Raw genomic sequence first — 6,189 nt, forward strand, 5'->3', positions numbered from 1 at the left:
CCCCCCCCCACCCCCACCGAAATCGATTACCGATTAAAACAAGCTTGGAGGCTCTCATAATCTTCACGATTTTGATAATTAAATTAATGACTGCTGCTATTGTCTTCTCCATGAAGAGTTGTCTTGTGTTTTTTATCAAGGCCGATGGAGTTGGTGTTTGATCCAACTGATCCTCTGGCGTGAAGCCCAAGCGGTCCTTTTTCCTTGATTATCTTCTTCTTCTTTAGCTGTTTAACGTATTCAAGGCCTGCAACTACAACCTCAAATTCTCAATCATCTTAGGTACACAGATCCACAGGTTCTCAAAGTTTCATACTAGTTTTCCAATTTGTTTCATAAGCGATCCCCAATTCCCTGAGACACTTTCAGCCATTAGTTTTAGCTGAAACTGTGGTTGAACCTCCCCCTATACTAGACTGAAACTCGATTCTGGTTTGGGCTGATTCTGACCATCCAATTTTTTGTCCTGTAGTGTAATCTGCCTTGTTTCAGCTATGAAACTGAGACCTAGAGTTGTAATGTAAAACCAGTACCCAACTAGACAATTAGGTACCGATCTCATAGTAGGATCATCCCATCATGATTTCAATAGATCACAAGATATAAACCAGCAGTAGAACATAACAGAACTCCTTCGGATGTTTCTCTTGTATTAATAGTTGCAGTTTTATGGGACAATAGAAAGTAAAGTTGATAGAGAAGAAGATAGAAGATTGGGGAAGAAGGGATATGATAGTCTCTTTCAGACTCAGGTCTCTCACCCATGGCCTCTCACCACCACTGCCACTCGCAGCTTCCAAGCCAAAGCTTCATCTTCTTTTCTTTCATTCTCTCTTTCTATTCTTTCCAGCCACATACAATTATTATTTAATAAGTTACAACATTCTAGACCCCTTTCCTAAATAAAATCAGTTACAAAGTAAACCCAATCCCAACTAATTAGCTTACAAATAAAGAGACCTAAAAATTAGAAACTATTGGACTGCTAATAAACCCTACTCAAGAAACTCTAATTCCCTAAATTAGAGGATGATTGCAAGCTGTCATAACCCTCCAAAGGCTTCTCCATACAATGGCCATGGGGCCCACCAAAAGGTGGACAATATCTTCTCTTAGATAGGCTGTAGATGGCTAATGTTCTGGAAATATATTCTCAAAGAAATCTGGTCGATGCATATTACTAAATTAGTCTTCAATTGATATTCAATCTTTATCTCATCCAGCTGGTATGGGCCCCACGGAAATCTGGGAAATAAATCTCCTTAAATAACTGCGAATCTGCGATCTCCTCTTTAATTCGGGAAATAAATATCCAACAAATAAGGAAGAAATACAGCTATTCTTGGCCCCCCACGAAGTATGTTTTAGAGTGCAATTGTAGGCTTGAACTACATCCATTCTAACTAGCTTAGCAAAAAATCGTCCTTGAGTTTTGATCATTCTTGGACCAAACTTCCTATTGTGCACGTATGTCTTCATGACTGCCATGGTAGGCTTTGATACCAAAGAAAGTAAAACCAGTACCCGACTAGACAACTAGGTACCGATCTCACAGTAGGATCATCCCATCATGTTTCCAATAGGTCACAAGATATAAATCAACAGTAGAACATGACAGAACATCTTCAAATATTTCTCTTGTATTAATAGTTGCAGGTTTACAGGACAATAAAAGTAAAATCGATAGAGAAGAAGATATAAGATTGGGGAAGAAGGGATAGGGAAGGGGGATAGTGTAGTCTCTCTATGACTTGGGTCTCTCACAGGCATTGCCTCTCACAACTTCCAAGCCAATACTTTCTATTTTCTTAAACTCCATCGTTTGGGACTCTCTAGGAATCTATTGCAATATATAGCAAGAATTACTTCCCAAACCCCCCCCCCCAAAAAAAAAGAAAAAAAAGAAAAAAAGAAAAAAACGAAAGTAGAGAAATAGAAACAAACTAAAAATAAAATAAACTATCTCTTGTCGTTGGACAAGTTACATAAAAAAAAGGGAAAGAAGTACAAAGGGAAACTACAAGAAAAAAAGTCCCTAGAAGAGATCTTCCTTGTACAAGAAGAATCAATTGAAATAGGAAACTAACACAAAAGAAAACTAAACACTCTAGAATCTCACAATGGATCTTGCTTTCCAAGGCGTAGAATTCTTTCATTATTGCTTGCTATTTAAGATTGAACAACTGTCCATATCTCTAAAATATCTCCTTTTGTTACTGTTCACATTAACAGTAACTCATGGTACTTTTCACATGAACAATATATATATATATATATATATTTTAATAAATGGTTCCTTCTTCATGCTTTGATCTACATCCAAAAAAAAAAAAAGTTATTTGAGTTTTGATCATTTTTGGACCAAACTTCCTATTGTGAACATACTTCTTCATGGCTGCCGCAGCAGCTTTGATACCAACTAATGTAAAATCAGTACCCAGCTAGATAACTAGGTACAGATCTCATAGTAGAATCATCCCATCATGATTTTCATTAATGACAAGATATAAATCAACAGTAGAACATAACAGAACACCTTCGAATGTTTCACTGGTATTAATAGTTGCAGGTTACTGGAAAATAGAAAGTAAAATCGATAGAAAAGAAGATAGAAGATTGGGGAAGAAGGGATAGGGTAATCTCTCTGAGACTCGGGTCTCTCATCCATGGCCTCTCACCAGCACTGCCTCTCGCAGCTTCCAAGCCAATGCTTTCTTTTTTCTTAAACTCCATCGTGTGGGACTCTATTACAATATATAGGCATGGATTACTTACCTCCCAAGAAAGTAGAAAAATAAAAATAAACTGAAAAAAAGAAGCTATCGTAGAAAAATGAAAACAAACTGAAAAAAAGAAGCTATCTCTTGTGCTAGGATAAGTTGCATAAAAAAGGAAAGAAATAAAGAGGGGAACTAATAGGAAAAGGTCTCTAGAAGAGATCCTCCTTGTACAAGAAGAACCAACTAAAAAAGGAAACCAACACAAGGGAAACTAAACAAACTAGAAGCGCCCAATCGATCTTACTTGTCAAGGTTTAGAAGTCTTACATTACTTCTTGCTGTCCATATCTCCAAAATATCTCCTTACTGTTCACGTGAACAGTAATTCATGGACCATATTTATTTATTTTTTTGACATGATGGTCCTCCTTCATGCTTTGAACTACATCAAGTTGTCTCATCTTGAACTATACTCAAGTGTTTTAGTGTTAGACACCTATGCCAAACACAAATATGCATATCACAATTGTCAAGGCCTCGCCTAGGTGACAAGGCAGGCTGTGGTGCCCAAGGTGAACAGTGGCCTTGTATATCAAGGCACCGAGTGATGCAGATCGTGGACAAAGGAAATGGTCTGGTGCATCATTGGTTTGGGGTTATTTTGTAGCTTTTAATTACTTTATTTTATATATATATATATATGGGAGTTTTAAATAGACTTGGCTATGTAGGGATTTGCTTAAAATTTATCTAGTTGTTTAGTTTCCTTAGTGGATGTAATTTCTTTTCTTTTGCATTATGGTTGTAATACGATGGAGATTAGAGAATAAAAATATGGAGTTCTAGTGTTGCCTGCATGGTTGAGTAGCTTGTTGGCTGTGTGCTTCTTTTTCTCCCATCATTTCCTTCTTCCTCCTTCTCAGATAAACCTTCTTCTTTCCTTCCCCTCTTTTGTTCTCTTCTCCTTTCTTCCTCTTATCTTTTCTGTTATCCTGCTCTGCTCCAGCTACACCTACGACCAGTCACAACTGGTCTTCGATCTCTCTCTTCCCTCTTCCTTTCAACCTGGTATTTGGGTTCCTCTGGTCGACTTAACCCTTTGAATCTTATGACCTGACTTTTTCCCATTTGTGAGAAGCAAACAAATTTCAGAACTACTCCTCTTACTATTGCTGGACCTGAGCTGCAGAACTTATATTTCAGGAGTGTTTTTTAGTTGGAAACAATAGACTATAGTGTTAGCAACCTTCCCCCAAAGAGTCAATCCATGAGTAAGTGGGAGAGATTTGACATTCTCAAGGTTCCCCGTCACCACTAGTTTCAGGTTTTGTGTGAAAGTAGAAGAATTTGGTGATGTAATTTTAAACAACACCTTAACCCTTGGTCTTACCAAGTTGCACTTCCCTTCTTCCTTTATCCTCATTGTCCTTATTTTATCATCACTTTTCAAGTTGAGCAGTCAAGAAGCGTAACATAGATGAGCTGAGTGTAGCAGAGATGAGGATGTTGAGATGGATGTATGGCAAAACTAGGAGAGATAGAGTAAGGAATGACTGGATCAGAGCTGATATAGGAGTTGCCTCGATGCAGGACAAGCTCCGAGCGAGTCGTTTAAGGTGGTATGACCATGTTCAACGATGGTCTTGGTCTCGTATTCAGATACTACACCTGAAGAAGAGGTTGAAAAAGGCTGGACCAAAAAAAAAAAAAAAAAAACCATAGGCAGAAAAACAAAGGAATTGTACAGCCCCAGTAAGGAGGAGTGATCAGATTCAGATGGAAGGAGATAAAAGAGCTAGGGGCAGGCCTAAAATAACCATAGGAGAAGTAGTAATGCAGAGTCTAGGTCTCAACTCTAGTATGACCTCAAATAGAGCTGTTTAGAGGGCAAAAATCCATGTAGCGAACCCCATTTAGGTGGGATGTTCCTTAGGTGTTACTTTGATCCGTGAGAGGGTAAAACAAAAATAAAGTAAAAAGAAAGAAACGTCTAGCCGGCCCAATTTAGGTGGGATTTTTGTGTAGTTGTGTCCCTCTCCTTGTACTCTTACTTCTCTTTTTTGGCTTTATATGGATCCATGTACCCGACCCCATTTAGTTAGGAAAATGATGTATTTTACAAAGTGGCCCTTGCAGTTTCTGGTTAATTACCAGATTGCCGTTACCTCCTTATAATTGGGCTATATTTCTTTGCGTGGGCCCATAGCGATCCCAAATGGGGTTTTCAATCCAGGGATTGCATCACCTAGATCCAGAAAAGATGAAGTCAACTGATGAGCACAATAATGTGTGAAATCTTAGGGATATAAGTATACATTTTGCCCCACTTTGGAAAGTACTACTTTTATTTTTTTTGTTTTTTTTTAGTTTTCAAGTCTACAAGAGAAAGTGCTTAAAATGAATCAAGAACCAGTCCAAAGGTGGGACCCACTCATTGGTACCACATCCTCTCTCCTACAAAATCCTGAAGATTATTTTGCTCTCCTTGCCACCTCACAAGATCTTGAAGATGCTATGCAGAGATTCCTTTCTGATTTAATCAAGATTGCAAGATATTGGTGAATATTGTAAGGAAAGAATAGAAGTTTGTTAATTATGGAAACAGATTCTCTCTTTCCTCACACAATATCTCAGAGAATGAGGATTTTTACCAAGATTTAATTTAATTTAATTTTTTTTCTTTTCTTAAAGAAGACTTGTAGAAGGAAGGAGGCAAGAAAAAAACCCTATAAAAGCCCCTTCGTCCCCCCTCATATTTTATTATTTCCCTTAGTTTATTTTCTAGTTTATGCTTAATTTTCTTCTCTCTCTCCCTCTCTCACTCTTTAGTTTTAGTTCTTCTCTATTTTTGCTTTAATCACTTTTGTAATAGTTTTTTATGTCAATTAATGCAAACACTCTTTTATTCTTATTCAGCCTTTTATGTTTATGATTTATGCAATTGAGTTGTAATTTTTAAAGTTATAGTTTTAGGCTTAGATCTGGGTGACAAGATCACGAGCCGTGGAACGATTTTTTTTTCTAAGTTTAGTGTATTTTTTTTAAGATTTGTTTTCTCTAGTACTAGAAATTTTAGATTTGGTTTATTCCAGATCTGGTTTTTAGTACTGGTAGTATCTCAAATCACCCAAGCTTTCAAGTTCAAGCATTGATTCAAGTAAGTAGGCTCCTTCAGTAATCTTCTCTCCCCCCTCTCATTCCCTCTTCTAACTACCCTTTCTTTCTTAATTTAGGACTTTAATTTTAGTCTTTACATTATTGCTATCCCTTTCCCCCAAGGTTCATGGCTAGTGTATGTGTTGGCTTTGCCCCTCCTAGCCATAGAACCATCAATTTATTGCTTTTATTTTAATTGTCTCCCTTTCCCTAAAGCTAAATAGAGTAACCCTTGTAAGAGTGACTCTCTGGTCAAGTAGGGAAGCTCATATTATGATGCATCCCTCGGGCTAAGTAGAGAAACCTACTTGTG

General features: G+C 37.4%; 1 protein-coding gene across 4 annotated transcripts in view; it reads left to right on the forward strand.

The window, feature by feature from the left end:
* The window catches only part of LOC122077560 (probable protein phosphatase 2C 44), a 59,611-nt gene that overhangs the window by 4,443 nt on the left and 48,979 nt on the right, over positions 1-6,189 (forward strand). The gene's annotated exons all lie outside the window — the stretch shown is intronic.

The sequence above is a fragment of the Macadamia integrifolia genome, chromosome 4 (genome assembly GCF_013358625.1).
Source record: "Macadamia integrifolia cultivar HAES 741 chromosome 4, SCU_Mint_v3, whole genome shotgun sequence".
NCBI classification, from domain to species: Eukaryota; Viridiplantae; Streptophyta; class Magnoliopsida; order Proteales; family Proteaceae; genus Macadamia; species Macadamia integrifolia.